This window comes from Choloepus didactylus, chromosome 5 (genome assembly GCF_015220235.1).
Source record: "Choloepus didactylus isolate mChoDid1 chromosome 5, mChoDid1.pri, whole genome shotgun sequence".
In the NCBI taxonomy this organism is placed as follows: domain Eukaryota; kingdom Metazoa; phylum Chordata; class Mammalia; order Pilosa; family Megalonychidae; genus Choloepus; species Choloepus didactylus.
Window position 1 is genome coordinate 95,342,720 of NC_051311.1, and position 19,958 is coordinate 95,362,677.

The 19,958-nt window shown below is 35.2% G+C and overlaps 1 pseudogene; it reads right to left on the reverse strand.

Moving 5' to 3' along the window:
• Positions 1–1,255: 1,255 nt before the first annotated feature.
• On the reverse strand, positions 1,256–15,821 carry LOC119535381 (annotated as a pseudogene).
• Between the last annotated feature and the right edge of the window lie 4,137 nt (positions 15,822–19,958).

Sequence of the window (19,958 nt, forward strand, 5' to 3'; positions counted from 1 at the left end):
AAGTTCCATGGATTATAGCTTTGTTTATCTGTCTGTTTATTTTAGATTTCCAAATTAATGTCTTTATTCTCCCCCTCTTTTCTACTAAACTGACATTTTGATTCTGTTTCTGCCTTACAGTAGAATTTTCCTCTAGTCCATTTTTTCCAACATATTACAAAAATTCAAATCTGATCATGTCATTGACCTCTGTGCAATCTTCTCTCAGAACTTTTAGGGTAAAGCTCGAAATCTGTTGCTTGATGTTTTAGTTTCCTAAGCTGCTTAAAGCAAACACCATAAAATGAGTTAGGTGTAAACAATGGGAGTTTATTTGCTTACAGTTTTGAGGCTGAGAAAATGTCCAAATCAAGTCATCATCAGAATGATGTTTTCTTCCTGAAGACAAGCTGCTGGTGATCATGGACTCCTCTGGGCACATGGTGGCATCTGCTGGTTATCTCCCTTCTCTTTTGGGTTCCATTGATTCCAGCTTCTCACTTCTGTGGCTTTCTTTCACTCACTCTCTGTATTCATCCTATTTATAAAGGACTTTAGTAAGAGGATTAAGACCCACCCTCGGCCACACCTTAACTGAAGTAATATCATCAAGAGGTTCTACTTACAATAGGTTTTCACCTACAGGAATGAATTAACTTTAAGAACATGATTTGCTGGGTACATGTAGTTCCTAAACCACGACACATGATAAACAATATTTTTCACAATCTGCCCTACTTCTCTACTTTGGCTAGTTTCCTACCAGCTATTCATGCTCCAATCATATGTAACAACATGCATTTTCCAAATCTCAAGATATTCTGTTTCTGTAATTTGTACATTCTACTTCCTGTGTCTAACAACACACCTCATTTAACCTGCCATTTGCACATATAACTCCCAATTTCCTTCACTTTTCAACAAACAAATCCCTTCCAGTGTATGGTATATAATATGTTCCCAATTATTTTGTGTGTGGGGGGGGTACTGTGTACTTTTCTTACGATACATGACAAAGTAGGGCTCTCTAAGCACCTCCTCTTCTTCAGAGGTTCTGGGGTGGAAACTATCAAAGGTGGGAGATCAAGTTGGGGCAAGGACTCCCCAGCAGCTGACTACCTCCCTCTTCCTCTCATATTATTGCTGGGGCTTGTGATCCAGGGGCCTCTTATTCCTTGCAGGCTATGCAGAGCATAAAGTCTACCACCCTGTTGCTGTAGCCATTGTCATACCAGGAAATGAGCATGACAAAGTGGTCACTGAGGGTAATGCCAGTTCAAGCATCAAAAGTGGAAGAGTGGACATCACTATTAATGTTATAAGAGACAACCTGGTCCTCAGTGTAGCCCAGGATACCCTTTAGGGTGCCCACTGATGCCTGCTTCACCACCTTCTTGATGTCATCATCATATTTGGCTGCCTTCTCCACATGGCAAATCAGATCTATGATGGAAAATTTTGGGTGGGGATGCATAAGGCCATTCCAGTCACCTTCTCATTCAGTTCAGGGATGGCCTTGCCCACTGCCTAGGCAGTGCTGGTGGATGCAGGGATGATGTTCTGGGTAGCCCCATGGCCACCACACCAGTTTCCCAGAAGGGCCATCCACAGTCTTCTGAGTGGTAGTGATGGTGTGGATTATGGTCAAAGTTGGGATGGATGTTATGGATGGCTTGACCAGAGGGGCCAGGCAGTTGGTGGTACAGGAAGCATTGCAACAATCTTGAGGGAGTCATCAGGCTTCCCTTGGTTCACATCTATCACAAGCATGGGAGCATCAGCAGAAGGGGCTAAGATGATTACTTTTTGCTCCAGCCTCAAAGTGAGACTTCTCCAAAGTAGAGAAGACACAAGTGGCCTCTACAACATATGCAGCACCACCATCACCCCACTTGATGCTGGCAAAATCTTGCTCCTGAAAGATAGAGATGGGCTTCTTATTGATGATAAGCTTCCTATTCGTGGCCTTGACGGTGCCTTTGAACTTGCCATGGGTGGAATCATATTGAAACAACAGACCATAAACTTGAAGGGGTCATTGATTGTGACTACCTCCATTTCAATGGAGTTAAAAGCACTCCTGTTGACCAGGTGCCCTATACAGCCAAATATGTTTACTCTGACATTTGCCAATCTGTGTCAGGAATGCAGTTGGCACAGTGTGAGTAGATGTGGCTGTCTGTCAAACAGGGAAGAGTTAAAAACCTCAATTAAATTTTAATGAATGAAAAAATAAATGTGTTTTACACAAAATATCTTACTTTCTAGTGATCAACAGAAGTTAATGTTAGGACAATTATTTCTAATAAGATACTTGAGAATCCTCTGCCTCAATGTGAATTCATCAGAAAGCTTAGATCAATTATTTGTCAAAAAGTTAATATTTTTAATACAATTTTCCAATGAAGATTTTTTATAATGATGAATAGAAATGAGAAATTATTTATTTGGTTCAGAAAACACTGGGGGAGGGGTGTGTCAGATTAAAGCAAATGAATGCTTATATGAGTCTATGTGTTCCTTGAACACCTGACCAAAAACTTGTAAGCAAGAGTATGTCTCAAGTTTTGAGAACAAAACCATTAATGTTGCCAGAAAATAAGAAACACAATAAAAGGAAGGGCAACTTAATTAATGGAAATAAAAGAAATATGGAAAAATGAAGAGGAATGAATTTGGTTGCTTTAAATTTCAGATTTTTTAAAGTCACTTCAGGGAGTTAGATGAAACAACCACTGACTTCAACAACTTAATTCAATTACAAACATTTTTATTAATTGTTTACTTCTTGTTACATTGGGCTGAATATTCTTTATATCCAGCTGTGTTTTAGTGAGTTTAATGACTTCACTGGAAGGATGTGAGCAAGACAAATATTGTATAATTATAAGTAAGAGGAAAATTGATGAGAGTAATCTAAAGTGGACAAAAATGGTGATGTTTTGGTTTGCTAAAGCTGCTGGAAGGCCATATACCGGAAATGGGTTGGCTTTTAACAATGAGGATTTATTAAGTTACAAGTTACAATTCTGAGGCTGTGAAAACGTCCAACTTAAGGCATCAGTAGGAAGATACCTTCTTGGAGGAAAGGCAGCTGGCATCTGGGGCTCCTCTGTCTCATGGGAAGGTACACGGTGATGTCTGCTGGTCCTTCTCCGCTGCGCTCTGGTTTCAGTGGCTTTCTCTCTCAGCTCCTGCGGGTCCTTCTTGCTTCTCCTGGGGCATTTTCTCTCTAGGCATCTGTGGATCCTCTCTTAGCTTCTCTGGGACAAACTGAATTTCTTCCCTTAGCTTCTTTCCTGGTTCTGGTTTCAATGGCTGTCTCCAAAATGTCTCTCTGTGCTCTCTGAGTTTCATCTACCTTTTATCCTCTCATAAAGTACTCTAGCAAGGGGATTAAGACCCATCTTGAAATCGCTGGGTCACATCTCCGTGGAAATAACCTAATCAAAATGTCCCACCCACATTAGGTCTGCCTCCACAAGAATGGATTAAAAAAACATGGCTTTTCTGGGGTGCATAGCCCTCCAAACCAGCATAGGTGATAACTCCTCTTTATATAGCCTTTGGAAACCATCCTTGAAGTCCTTTGATGTTTCTACCTATTAAAATAAGACTTGAATATTAAAACTGATACAGGAATCTGCCTGAATTTGTAGTTTGATTAGTGATGAAGGGCTGTTTTTAAAGGTTCCATTTTTGGAGGTTGGACAAAAAGAAGGCAACTAAAAGAAAATAGTATAACTACTATTACAACTGCTAGTAAATGCTTTATAGCAAATAATTCAGTAAACTAAAATAGTTGCTAACATTTGTTGAAGAATTTTAAAAAGAAGATAGGTGTAAATATTAGCTCAATAACAGCTACAGCAAAGGAACATAGCAACAACAAAAACAGATAGCTTTAAATAAAATAAATTTCTGTTTTCAATCTTTCCAAGGGTACTTAAAGAAAATTATCTGCTATGATCAGGTGCATGAGTATGTTATCGGTAGGAGAATTTTACATTAATCTATAAATTATATATATATATATATATATATATATATATATATATATATGCGATTGTGTCCTTATACTTGTATAACAGTAGTATAAGGTTTGTCTGATTATGTGGTTACATATCTACATGACAATTATTCTAATAGTTACAGAAAAATTAAAAAAAGGCAAAGTACCTTCCTAAGCTTTTATCTGTAGTTGAATCTATTGTAAAGGAAACCCACCACCCCATACTATAATGCCATTATAATGTTAAGGAGAATATTGCCTCATCATTTTCCTAATATTTATATCATCTCTAATTTGCTTTACAAGCATTAATGTCCGTATGAATGGAAAATGTAATTAAATGGAAACAACTTGAATTTCAGCAATTTTGTGATGATTGAAAATATTCTAAATTCATGTTATTGACACCAATTTACTGGCTATTTTCTAGATAGCCCATTCACCAAGAGGGGGAGATACAAAGGAAGAACTATACAACTTCTCCAAGAAATATTTATAATCATTGTTTGGTGTCAAAACTGGCAATTATTTAAATTGGAAACTCTTGGTGTATTAGTCAGAGTTTTTCAGAGAAACAGAACTGAAAAGATGTATATAATATTATGATATTTGCTATAGGAATTGGCACATGCAACCACTGGGATTGGCAACTCCGAATTCCATAGGGCAGGCCACGAGTCGGAAACTCTGGAGAAGTTTTTGATGAATTCTCTAGCAGAAGCTGTCTGGCTGAAGTAGAGAGAGGTAATCTTTCTGACTGCAGAAATCATCGGTTCTCCCTTTAATACCTCAACTGATTGGATGGTATGTCTTTCATTGCTGAAGACAGTCTCCTTTGTTGGTTGTAGATGTGATCAGTCACATGAGCAATCAATGAAAAATGATTTAAATCCATGGAGTACCCTCACAGGAATAATCAGACTAGTGCTTGCTTGACCAAACAATTGGACACCATAATCTGGCCAAATTGACACATGAACTTAATCATCACACTTGGTGGTTACTTTGAGGAATCAAATTACAACTTCACTGATAGGGAAGAAAGGTTGTGATTTAATTCACATAATTTACACTTTAGTATCACATAAATTTAGTATCGTGTAAATACACTTTTCCATGTTAACTTTCTCATGAAGCACACCATTTTCACTTGATGGAAAAGAGGTAGCTCAGTGGAGAAATTCAGGAACCCTTTATTTCTGGATTGTGATATGAGAAAAATAAATTTACAAGTGCTGTCTGTTGATTAAATAATTATACAAGATTAAAACAGGATTCATAGAAGCTAAAAAATATTGATCAATAATAAATTAGAAAAAAACTATTGCTAAAGGGAGGGTGAACCATATATATGATTAAAGGTAGAAATGATTTGAAATTCACATTTAATTCTCAGTGAAAAAAATGTCCTGCTTTATAACTATACCCATGTCCCCACCCAACTCTTTGTCTTCCTTCCCTCCCTCCTTTCTTCCTCCTTACTTCCTTCTTTCCTTACTTTTTCTATCCATCCCTTTGCCTGATTCTCCCCCACAAGAATGGATGTTTTATAAGAAAAGGACATTGTTTACCTCTTTCACTTCATGGTATAGACACTTGCTGGAAATTTTCCCAGTCTATAGTGGTACTCAATTACTATTTGTTCAGCAAGAGAACATTAATTCCTGTTTTGCCATTTTGGCACATAATATCCTAGCTTTCTCCAACATATTTTATCCATATTTCTATGAATTAGAATCTACAGTATGCTTGTCATTGTTTAAAAACTGGCTCTCTAGAAATGAAATAAAGAGGAAGACTCTCATTTGTAGCATTTGCTTGTTTCTATGGAAGAATATTCCCACCCTGGATGATGCAACCAATTAATAAAATACATGAAAATTTAAAAGTGATACTTCCAAGTTGGTGCTAGCTGTCTCCAGCACACCACTATATGTGTACTAATTTTAAAGGGAAAACCTTTCCTTTTGAGAATTTTCCAAGAAATTTCAAAAGGTTAAGGATAGGAATAGTTTTGGTTCCAGGATATAGAGATCTGGAAGGGGTGTTCTTTGTTTGGACCATTAGAACAAAACCAAGCCAGATCAACTGGAGATTCTAATGTTTTTTGAACCCACAAGAGAACTGAGGTTGTAGAGAAACCAACTGGCTCAAAATATAAAGAATGACAGATGCCCACAAGAAGAGAGAAAATGCAAACATTTTCTTACTTGGAGTAGATGTTAATAGACACAAGTAGGAAAAACACTGCTAGAATAACTGATGAAGTTGTGGAGGCTGGTGTGGACTGGACAGACAGTGTGAATTCCCTACTGACCACAGAAATTGGGAGAGTTTGCACATTCTTGCAGGCTCTTTCTCCATGAACTCCAGTGGGAACTTTAGAAAAGACAGGAAATAGTCCTATAGACATTTTCTTGGTACAGAATTGGAAGCAGGAACAGTAGTGGTGTGGAAGGGCCAGGAGACAACATCAGGACACTTCTCCCCTAATTACACTATGGAACCATGACTATTGGGGAAAGACACAACACTGCCACCCTTGGAGAAGCGATGTAAAGCCATTGCCAGTGTGGGAAGGAAACAGAAAAATAAAATGAAACAGACTAATCCTGGGGGAGGGACAGGGCTATGTAGTAGGCCCACAACTAGAGCCCCAGCACACTGCGCTTGCCTATGATTGAGGCTAATGCAACACAATAGACAGTGCTGTGTACTGCTGAGCTGACAAGCTTCAAATAACAATTAAAAGAAGAATGTTGCTGGGTGAGGGACAGGAGAGGAACAAGAGTATGTGAAGACACCCTCTTCACATAGGGAAGTTCTTAGCACAAAGGGAAGTTCCAAATACAGATGAACAGATATTCCTCTGGCAAACCAACTCTCACCCTGAAGACAAGAGTGTTGCTATAGGAATTTGAACCTGTGGTACAAGAAAGTAACGGCAATTTAAACCCAGACCAACTCCTGAGGAGTTTCACTCCAATCCCTGTACTAAAAGCCTAGCAAAGAAAGGTGTGTCCTTTCCCAAGCACTAAAACAATTTACCTCAGTCTCTACTGCCATACAAAAGATGTCTGACTTTCAACAAAAAATTATGAGGTATAAAAATGACAAGAAAAAACACACTCCCAAGAGACAAAGTAAGCATCAAATCATACTTGGACATGATGTAAATGCTAGAACTATTTGACAAGGAATTTAAAATATTTACTATAGTAAATATTTACTATCTTAAAGCCTGTAATGGGAAAGTTGGACAATATATATGATCAAGTGGATAATTATAGCAAAGAGTTGGAAATAATAAGGACTAATACAATTACCATGTAAGAAATGAAGTAGAGGAGATGAAGAATGCCTTCAGCAGCCTCATTTGTAGACTTTACATACCAAGGAAGGAGTTGATAAACTTAAAGACGGGTTGATAGAAATAACAATGAACTGAAATACAGATAGGAAAAAGAATGAAAACAGCAGGAATAGAGCATCCAAAAGTTGTGGAGACAATATCAGATGATTTAATATACATGTGATTAGATTCCCAGAGTGAATGTAGTAGAAGACGTATCCGATGACCCACCAGCCAGGAATTTTCTATAATTAATGGCAAACATCAAGCCACACATTCAGAAAGCTCAGAGAATGCCAGGAGTATAAACAAGAAACACACACATGTCCACGTATATCATATTCAAACTGCTGAGAACAAAAGATAAAGAGAAAAATTCAAGGGTTGCCAGTGATAAAAGAAACATTGCACAGTGAGGAACAAATAAAAGAATTGCAGCATACACACCCTATTATTATTTTTTTTTTTTTCTGTGTCATTTGGGACTAAGTTAGAGTGATTATGCCCCTATAGCTCTAAATACTTCAGTACTTTTCCAAAGATTTTTTTATTTTTTATTTTTAGGAATGTGTATTACGCAGGTATCTCTAGAGAAACAGAACCAACAGGATTTATATATGTAAGTATTAAGAGATTTAATTACAGGAATTGGCTCTCATGACTGTGGGGATTGGCAAACCTGAATTCTGCAGGACAGGCCACTAGTTGAAAACTCAATGAAAGTGAACTTGAATTCCCCTGAAGAAGCTAGCTGGCTGAAGGAAAGATAGAAAATCTTTCTGACTGCTGAAATTCTCCCTTGCTTTAAGTCCTCCAACTGATTGGCTAAGGAGACTCTTCTCATTGCTTGAAGGCAGTCTCCTTTGTTGATTATAGATATAATCAGTCATATATGTAATCAACTGACTAATGTCTAAATCCATCTGCAAAATATCCTCACAGTAGCAATCAGGCCAGTGCTTGCTTAACCAAACAACTGGATGCTGTAACCTAACCAAGTTGACACATGAAATTAGCCAACACAAAATGTAATGTTCTCTTATATAACCATGCTAACATTATTAAAATAAGAACATTTAACCAATATTTTACTATTATCCAATCTACTGTCCCAAATCAAAATTTTCAAATTGTCCCAAAAGAATTATTTTTCTGTTTTTGATGTTCAAATTTCAATCCATGATCATACACTGCATTCCGCATTCATGATTTTTTTGTTGTTTTTAATATGGAAAAAGTTTCTCAGCCTTTCTTTGTCTTTCTTTACCTTAACATTATTGACAAATTATCTTGTAAAGTATCCCTCAATTTGAGTTCTCTGACATTTCCTCACGATTACACTGTGGTTATACATTTTTGGCAGAAATACCACAAAGTGGTGTTTTATTAGTTCCATTGCATATTAGGAGGAACATGACATCAATTATCTTCTGTGACAGGGGCCTCCAAGAGCATTCAGAGATTGGGGACACAAGGGACTCAGCACACAGTTGTATTCACAGCTAAAATTTATTACAGAGACAGGAAGAACACACAACTAGATCATAAGGGAAAAATACAGATGTAGTGCTTGGAGGAATTCACGTGCAGACTTTCTTATCTTCTCTTCCTCCCATGAGGGGTCACACACAGTATAGTCTTCAGACAGCCCCCCAAAAAAGCAGCAATATATATTCAACATTTCTGCCTAGCAAAAACCATTGGAGACTTAACACCTAAGTTTTTTATTGGATGCTGGGCACAAAGGCAACGTCTGCCTGTCAAGTACCAAGATTCCAAGCACCCAGAAGGAAAGCAGGTGTTCCTCATAAACCATATCATTTGCACAGTCTGCACACTGAACCACTCTAATCAGACTAGGAACACTTTGAGAGCCAAGTTCCCAAATGCCAGCCAAGGGACAGCTTTTGCAAACAGGCCTTTCTAAGGAAAGCAGTCTTAGACCTGCTTGTTAAGTCTTTTCTGCCTAGTCACAATATTCATGATTTGAACTTTGATCATTTGGTAAGGTGTGTCTTCCAGGTTTCTCTGCTGTAAAGTTACTATGTTTCCTTTGAATTAATAAGAAATTGATGGAGAATACTTTAGACAATGAAAATATCCTGTTTCTCATGAAATTTTTACCTTTGGGCTTTCGAATCTCTTAATTATTTTATTATTCCCTCATTATTTCTGTATTTATTGGCTGACAATCTATTCTAAGGAAGAGATTTTCCTTCATCCCCACTTTTAAATTTATACATTGTCTTATTTATATCAGTAAGACTAGTGGATTTTCATAAATTCCTAGACTTGATTTACTAATGCTGTGTTAATGATTTTTACATCTAACTTTATGAGAAATATTAATCTTTAGTTTCTTTTTTTGTAATGGCTTTTTCTGCTTTTGAGCTCACAAAATTAGTTGGGTAGTGTTCCTTCCTCTTCTACTATCTGGAAGAGATTATATAAAATTGGTATTATTTGTTATTTAAACGTTGAGTAAAATTAACTAGTGAAGTCATTTATGAAAGTTTTTAATTACATATGTATGCTCTTTAATAGATGTAGTACTAATCAGATCATCTATTTCTTCTTGAGTGAGTTTTACTAGTTTGTATATTTCAAGGAATTTTTCTATATTATATAAGCCATCAAATTTATTGAAATAAAATTTTCATAATATTCCATTGCCATCTTTATCATCTCTTTAATGTCTGTAGAATATTCTGCATTCTGTTTCTTTGTTTTTTTTGCTTTATTCCTGAGTTTTGGAGGGGTCTAAACACAAACAATAGGACTTCCTTTTTGGTGGCTTCCTCCTTTCTAGCATTTCCTCACTCATTTTTCCAATTCCTCTGGCAGCCTGTAACTTGATACTCTGATGCCTGCAACCAGTAAAATTATGGATTGTTGCTTGAATTTCAGCTATTTTTGCCTCTCAGACTGGTGAGTGTCCTCAGGAACAAGATCCACACCAAATGGAGTTTATCTATTTCAAGGATTGACTCATCAATTTCTGCCTGTTTTTGGTCACTCAGCAGTGCTTCAAATAGTTGTTTTTATATATTTTGCCTAGAATTTATCATTGTTATCTGTGGAGGAGTATGCAGTCATTGCAAAAAGAGTAATGATATGTATTACTTTTTAAATTAGGACAATATCAAATTAAAAAAGAAAAATAATACTAAATAAAATTCATTTTCTTATACATTTATGGTACTCAGTCTTTGTAGCAATAAATTTAATTATTTTAAGTAAATACTCATAAAATTTTCAATTTATGTATGTGATGATTAGTAGATATATTTTTAGTATTGTAAAAAAGAAGAAAACTAATTCAGGTATATTTCTGTCTTGCTTAATTTAATCGCTATGGTTGACTCTGAGAGGAAGGCAAAACCATAAGCTAAGCTTAAATATGATATGTTAAAAATCACTATGCCAGGCATTAATATTGACTCTTTGCATACGGTGTTAAAGGATATGTTATTCTTCATGAAGAAAAGAAATGCTAATCTTAAGAGAAAGATGATCTCTCCTTTGTTACTTGAAACTATAATCTGAAAATGCATATATGTCTCAAGGTTTTTGTTATTTTACCACAAACTAAATTGAACTTAGAGACAGAAGTTTTCTATGCAACTATAATTTCTAAGTACTGAATTTTTGTTACTCAATTATTTCAGAGCTTAATAAATGGCTTCTCTGAGTATTTTCAGTTCTACTGCTTAGAAAGTAAACCAACAGCACATTGAAAACAGATCTCTCCTGTGGGAAGGGGAAAACGGAAACGCAATATCAAATCCAGTAAGAATACAATGTTATTCTTACTAGTGTTCATTTGCAAATTGCATGTAACCATTCTGAGCTATCTTTCAGCAGCTTGTAATTTAGTTTCTTTTTATTTTGTGAATGAATATAATTTTAGTGAAACTGAGGGTCTAATAATAAGCACAGAACTTTTGAGATAATGTGAGGGTCTGTGGAGCTTTAAAGAATTACATTTTTCTCCCAGAGCTTCCTGTGAAAAAGGTTGCTTGCCTTAGCATCTCTGGATATCTGAATTGTTCATAGTGACTAAACAGAGCAGATATTTCAGCTGCAACATTTCAATAAAACCTATTATTTTTATAGCTTTATATATCTATATTTAGAATTCATTACAAGTTTTGCATCCAGAATTAAACTAAACCATTATTTTAAAGTAAAACTCTGTAATAGCTAAGGTAAGTTTATTTACTCTAGGTATGATAACCCTTAATGCCTACTTCACAAATTATTACTAAGAACAGAGAATATTTCATATAACCCAACTTGACTATAAAGCAGTTAATAATACTCCCTTAATGCCAACATTATAATGAGTTTGTACAATTTTTCACATAGATAAATAAGAAAAAAAAATCAGGTCTTAGTTATACTAGTTGTAGTAAGTTATTTTTTTTCCTGCTGAGGGTCATGGAGTTTTTAAATTAACCAAATTACTAATGATAATCAGCCTTTTTGTTTTTTAAGAAGTTAAGCACAATAGGAACAAGACTTTGGCAAAAAGGCAAATTTGAAATTATAAGAAGTGCCCCAGCATTTTGCTTAGTACATAGTAGAGGCTTACAAAGTATTGGTTGAATGAACACACTATTATATTATCTACAGAATGAAATCTTTGGATTCAAACAGGCTTGGATTTCAATGCCAATTATACTTCCTTAATAGTAACTTAATATTGAGAATATTGCTTATTTCTTCCAAATCTAAATTTCCTAATCTGTGAAATGGGTTGCATACTTGCCCAGTAATCTTGTTGTATGGTATAAATGAGGTTAATAAACTATAAACTATAATCTGATACAGTGTCTGGTACTCAGAAAATATTGGTCCCTTTCCTTTGTCTTGACACTTGCTGTCTATTATTTTTTTCTTAATTAATGACCAGTGATGAAACCTATATACTTGTGATTCTCATGTTCCCAATGAAGAAGCATGTAAATGTTTTAAATGAACTGTTTGCAAAGAACATATTACAATTTAGTGAATCCATAAAAACTTATATTAGTTTAGATAGAAAAGTCATTTTCATACCTGCTAAAAATATATCTGGAATGAATTATGCATATAGTAACATTTTTTGGCATGTAACCATTTTATCAGTTGGACTCATGGAAAGGAAGTCTTTGGTTTTTAAAATTTTAATCAGAACAACATGTTATACAACAGCACAGATATGTTTCATATGTACACAGACACACACACATACATAAGGGAAATTACAAGGAACTGCATGTATTTATTTCTTAAAGGAGTCATATTTAGAAATATAAAATGTAGTATCTAGTATGGGCTAGATATTCTTTATTATTCAGATATCCCTCCAAAATTATTCTTTTCCTTCTAAGTGTCTAAATACCACTACTATGAAAAACAGTATCCTTAGAATCAGAAGCCACCATTTACTTAAAAGATCTCTAAATTGCCCCAAATCTACCTGCTAACAATTGCATAAAGTACTTTTCTTAAAGGAAGTTAGAGGTCTCCTCAGAACAGAGGAAACATCCTGGATTGGTCTTATTATCCTTTAAGCTCAGGATTTTATCTCTAACAAAGAGAATTTTGCTGAAATTCATATTAAAATGCAGATTTGCAAAATAATCAACCTTTAATTTTTCTTAACATGCACCATGAGTTAAATGATCCATGGCTTTTGTAACCTCCTTTTGATTCATTTGAAGAAAATTGTATGATTTACATACTGAGAAATATATTCATTGATGCTACAGTTACTTAAAAGGGAGACTGAAAACAGATATCTGCTAGACATTTTTTGATAGAATTTCTTAAATGCTCACAGAATAAGATGAAATAAGATTTTTTAATTTCAGTTTAACACTAGAAAAATCATATAATTACTGTAAGGCCTGAAAAAGTATTTTAGTCAGTGTACCTTTCAGTACTCAAAAACAAAAAATCAAATTGTCTTTGAGGAAATATCTGTAGAACTGCAGGCATGAGGACACTTGTCCAGAAAGATTTCAAGTCTATGACAGACATTTTTGTATTTTCAGTGTGTCATAAGACAAAACTGTACATCTTTTTTTATCTTATGACTCATTCTCAACTCTTTCATTCTTCTAGAATCTGCTGAATGTAGGTTTTTTTTTTAACATGTATTGAACAACCTTCATAATTTAATTATCCTTGTTCATATCTTCCACTTTGTCTTGTTCCAAAGATATTTGTTTCTATGAGTACACTAGTGAGGCCAATTCTTGAGTTGCTTTATTCACTTTGAATGTAATTTATAAGACTATGTTGCTCCCCATACTATAGTTACTAGATGAATTAAGGATTGGTAATATAATTAAAATGCATAATTTGTCTGAAATTATTTTAAATGCATGTTTAATTCCCTTTCCACATATATATTATTTAATTAAAGTAATATATTCTGCATATCATCAGGTTTATTTTATCATAGCAGTTTTTATAACATGCAATCTGAAGAATCTTAGTGATGTTCTATATATTTATTTTATAAGTTTAGTGATTTTTTTCAATCAGCTGTTGGATGGGGAGAATATCTATATAAGGGAATTTTCAGTCAACCAAATCTTACCCCTATTAAGCATAGACTTTCAGTGCTCTGTGTTTCTTTCATAAGTTTTGGCTTCTTAGAAGATGCTTTTATGGTGAAGAAGGGGTGCTTTCTTCTGATTTCTTGATTATATTATACATATTTTAAGTTTCCAGGTACTAAATTTAGGTAAGTGACATGTTGCTAAAATTTGTCTGAACTATCAACAATCATCAATCTTACAGTCTATTTGACTTGATTCCCTCCAATTTTATCTGTCCCCTCCAAGGAATTATTTAAAATCTTCTCCTTAGCAACACTACCTCATTCCCCAAATTATTGAACTATGAAATCAAATATTAAACTCCAATAAATATGTTTAGCATATCTCACCAAAACAAACTCTAATAAATTCTATGTTGCAATACAAAAAAAGAAATGTAAAGAATTTAAGACAGAATATAGTTTAGTTTTGATGCTTGATTTTAAAATTTTCTTCCTATTTCCTTCTGTTAGTTTCTCTCCCCTCTTTTTCTCTTTCATCCTTTCTCTATTTTTAAATAGGGTCTGAACGCATGATTCAGTGCTTTATTTCTGGGCAGTTGTTATCACAAATTAACATAGACCTCTACAAAATCAGGTCGTCATACTAATTAATCCCAAGCCTAAGGGATTCAGAAACTGCACATCCATGACACAAAGGCTGGGAAAAATTAAACTGGTATTTTAACCATTTATATTGGTTTGTCAAGTGTGGACAGATTCACCAGAGAGGTGATCAAATTCATACTATAAATACCCAGAAAAATAAAAATAAAATATGACTTAAACCATTTTCAATAAAATGGTAGCTTCAATTTAAGTTTGACAGACAGTGTGAAATTGTTCTGACTCAGGAAGAAGATCATATATCAAAATACAGAGAACTTAGTAGAGGAATTTCTAAATTTAACAAAGCCTTTGTCAGACTCTCCAGGGATTTATAATTCTCAACATGATTCCACTAGCTTGTGAGTGCCTTTAAGGCAGAAACTGAATCTTATCCATCTTCTTACTCTTAGCATAAAATCTCATAATAAAAATTATAAAAATTAATAATAAAAAATTAGTAAAATTTACCATTATTAATTACTATCAGTATTCAATAAATCCTAAATTAAAATACCTGGAATTACCGCTGTGGTCCACTACTTAAATTTGAAAGGTATATTTTATCATCCATGTAATTGTCTGTGGCTTAAATTAAAAGTGCCTGAACATGACACCTAAAATGACATTTCCTTTTGAATAATTTTTTGTCATGACAAAAATCAAAATTTTACTGAAGAAATGATGAATATTAAGTTTCTAATCTAGATACACATGAGAGTGAGGCTTAATGATTCATTGAACCCATATTGGAAAATGGCCTTTGGAAAAGGAGAATGTGAATTTTAAGAGAACTAGAAGCAGAACGAGGAACCATCCCTGAAAGTCTAGAAGAAGTGAATATAGGACAAGAAGGACATAAACTTAAATGATGACTGGTGAAATTATTCATCAATAATAGGTTAAATGATATAAATAGATCCAAGGAATCATATTTATTATCATGTAAATTTCCAAATGAGAGATTCTTCTTAGGATTTATTATATAAAAATAGAAACTATGTATTTAAGAAAACCGATGGTGCCAATTTTAAAGATAAATTGTTGTACTGAATTGATTTTTACCTCCCACCTGGCATTTTTTCATATTTCTATGCAATAGAATACTCTCTTGTTTCTGGTAGGTATTATATATATGATTGATACGAAGATCTTAGTAAAACTATTTCATTTAATGAATCAGCAATAACCTCTGAAGGTCTCCTAGACTCTTGGTGTTGTATGAGTTACAAAGAGGTGTAAGTTATGATTGCTGCTCTGTATTACCTGAACATTTTCATCGTTCCTGGAACAGTCATCTTTAACTTAGACATCACTGGTTATTAAGAGCTCACCTATAGTATTGGTCTGAATCTCAGTAAGATGGTTCAAACAGGATTCAAAGAGGGCTTATTTGAAGGAACTAATTACAAAAGTGAAATTGTAGCAGAACCAACAGTAACCTGTAGCATAACATAGCCATGCTGCTAGGCCAGATGGGATGAGGAAGGAAACTGCTAGCAGAGCTTAGAGGGAGAGAATTGTGTGGAACTGATCATCCTGAGGGGAGTAGTGACATTTGATCAGGGGACCCAGCCAGCTCAAGGAGACCTTAACTGGCAGAAATCAGGGAAATAACTACCCTGACCTCACCCTCATCCCTCCCCTGGACTTTCTGTGAGGATTCCTGTTAACTGAACCCAACTGAAAGCAGAAGATTTCCTGTGAACCAGGATCTTGGGCCACAAAGCAGAATGGGGAAGAGTAAAGAGCAGATAGTACATCCCACACATGTTTCCCTTCAGCATCCACTCTTGCCTTTCCCTGCATGAAAACTGTACTTCCCTCATATAGCAGATGCACAAAATCTCACCAGCCTCCATATAACTGTGGAATCTGGAATGCCTGGTCGTATTCCCGCCTGAAACCTAAACATTGACTTTCATTGGTATTCTTCATAAAGGTGGAAAGGAGGTAGGGAAAGAACCTCTTAGGGAACATTAAATGAGTCTACCGCAGTTCCCACTTCTGACCCTGGCCACAAGGCCCAATCATAGTATTAAAGAAAAGTTCCCAGAGTAAGGAAGAAATATGAAATTTCAGTTTGATTCTATGTCCTTCATGTTCCTGTCTTTATTTTCAGCAGTTTTTTTCCTACTGTGATAGACAATAGTTTTTTTCCTAGTGGGGTGATCCAAACCTTTGTTCCTGAAGAATCTAAGTCTCGGGAGTACAGTCTGTGTTGTTTTTTCAGAGTTTTCCACTCACCAGGACTATTGCAAAAGTGAGTGTTGAGACATCCCAAAGTAATTTGGGCAGAGAATAAAAATATATTTGCAAGGCCCCCCTGAGGAAAATGGGGGAAAATGCAGAAGAGTTGGACTTCCCCACCTGGGCTGATGCTGGTATTATCACAGACATTGAGGACTGGTGGTTGGATGTGCTGAGCCCTCTATCATGGGACTTGCCCTTATGAAGCTCATTACTGCAAAGGACAGGCTAGACTTGCATATAATTGTGCCTAAGAGTCTCCCCCTGAGTACCTCTTTGTTGCTCAGATGTGGCCCTCTCTCTCTCTAAGCCACCTCAACAGGTGAACTCACTGCCCTCCCCCTGTGTGGGACCTGACTGCCAGGGGTGTAAATCTCCCTGACAACACAGGATATGACTCCCAGGGATGAATCTGGACCCAGCCTTGGGGGATTGAGAATATCTTCTTGACAAAGAGGGGATGCGAAATGAAACAAAGTTTCAGTGGCTGAGAGATTTCAAACGGAGTCGAGAGGTCACTCTTGTGAACATTCCTATGCAATATACAGATAACACATTTTAGGTTTTAATGTATTGGAATAGCTGGAAGTAAACAGCTGAAACTATCAAACTCCAACCCAGTAGTCTGGACTCTTGAAGATGATTGTATAACAATGTAGCCTAGAAGGGGTGACAGTGTGATTGTGAAAACCTTGTGGATCATGCTCCCTCTAACTACTGTATGAATGGATGAGTAGAAAAATGAGGACAAAAACTGAATGAAAAATAGGGTGGGATGGGGGGGAAGATTTGGGTGTTCTTTTATACTTTTATTTTTTATTCTTATTCTGATTCTTTCTAATGTAAGGAAAATGTTCAAAAATAGATTGGGGTGATGAATGCATGACTATACAATGGTACTGTGAACTGTGGATCATAACACCATGGATGATTGTATGGTATGTGAACATATTTCAGTAAAACTGAATTTAATTTAAAAAAAAAAGTGAGTGTTGAGAGAGATGTCCTGGTAACCACAATCAATCACATCCTCCTAGTTGAACAACACCCTTTTCTACCTTTCACTTCATTGACATGAAGGGAGAAAACTGGACAAAGGGTAGACTCAGCTTCTAATTTATTAGAGAATGATCCATGTACATTAGAGAAGAATGTGTAATCTGCTGCTTTTGAGTGAAGTGTTCTATATATGTCTATTAGGTCTAGTTCCTCTTCTTATAAGGACACCAGTCATGTAGGATTAGGAAGATATTGAACCCAAAGAAAGCAGAAGGCCCTCCCCCCAAAATGATTAGACAGATACTAATAAAATAGAAAACAAACAAAACTAAAAAACAATTGATGTGATCAGTAAATGTTTACAAAATAGACAGAAACTTTAGCAAAACTGATACTTACTGAAAGGAAAGAATAACAAAAAATTAACTCAGCATTAATTTCTACAAGGAAGTAGAAAAGGAACAATAAAATAATCAAAGTCAAATAGGCAGAGTATAGAAACAAGGTAAGTAAATGTCAAAATGTATAAATGGTAAATTATAAACCAATAAAAACTAGAAAACTTGTGGTAATAGTTGCACAACTATGTGAGTACACTGAAAGTTATTAATTCTATAAATCTTTTTGTGGAAGAAGTTTTACGCTTACAGGAAAATCAAATAGAAACTAAAAAGTACTCATAAACCGCATCTCAAACACAGTTTTCCCGATAACTAGCACATGGCTTTACTGTAGTATTTTTATTACACTTGACTAAATAATATTATTATAATTATGCTATTAACTACAGTACATACTTTACATTATGATACACTGTTTGTTCAATATTTCTAAGGTTTAAAAATTTTTCTATACTGATAACATATATACAGCCCTAAAATCTCACATTTTAACCAATCTCAAATATACAATCAGTGATGTTGATTACATTCATAATGCCATGCTACCATCACCACCATCCATTACCAACCCTTTCCATCACACCACTCAGAAACCCCATACCAATTAAGCATTTCTTAGTAGGATCCATTAAGACAACCTGCTTTATAGTAAAAATCAAGCTAAAATAATACAGAAATTCAAAAGCACAAAAGTAGAGATAATATATACTCATCAACAGAGAGACAATTGTAACAAATACCAGAGAATAATATGTGTGCTGGTTTAGAACTGCATGTACTCCCAGAAAATCATGTTCTTAAAGCTAGTTCATTTCTGTGGTTATAAACCTATTGTAAGTAAGACCTTTTGATGAAGTTACTTAATTTAAGGCATGGCCCAGTGTGGGTCTTAATCCTCTTACTGGACTCCTTTATAAACAGGATGAATACAGAGAGAAATAAGCAAGAAACAAGAAGCTGAAATCAACAGAAACCAGAAGAGAAGGAAGAGACCAGCAGATACCACCTATGCCTTGCTGCATGGCAGAGGAGTCCAGGATCGCTGGCAGCCACTCTTTTGGAAGAAAGCATTCATTGATGCTGCCTTGATTTGTGCATTTTCCTGGCCTCAAAACTGTGAGCAAACAAATTCCCATTGTTTAGTCTAACCCATTTCATGGTATTTGCTTTGAGCAGCATAGGAAACTACAACCATATATAAAGAAATCCTATAACTCAACAACAAAAGGTAAACAACCCACTTAAAAATGGGCAAAAGACTTGAATAGACATTTCTCCAAAAAAGATATACAAATGGCCAAAAGCACATGAAAAATTCCTCAATATCATAAGCCATTAGTGAAATGCAAATCCACACCACAATGTGCTATTATTTCACATCGAACTAGAATGGCTACTAATAATAAAATGGAAAGTAAGTTTTGGAGAGGATATGGAGAGTTAGTAACATTCATTCATTGTTTCTGGAAATGTAAAATGGTGTAGCCACTGTGGAAAACATTTTGGCAGTTTCTCAGAAAATTAAATATAGAATTACTATCTAACCCAACAATCCACTTCTGGGTATATACCCAAAAGAATTGAAAGCAGGATCTCAAAAAGATGTTTGCACACTGATGTTCACAAGAGCATTATTCACAATAGCTAAAAATGGAAACAACCCAATTGTCCACCACAGATGAATGGATAAACAAAATTTAGTGTATGCATACAATGAGATGTTCAGCCATAAGAGGTAATGAACTTCTGATACATGCGACATGGATG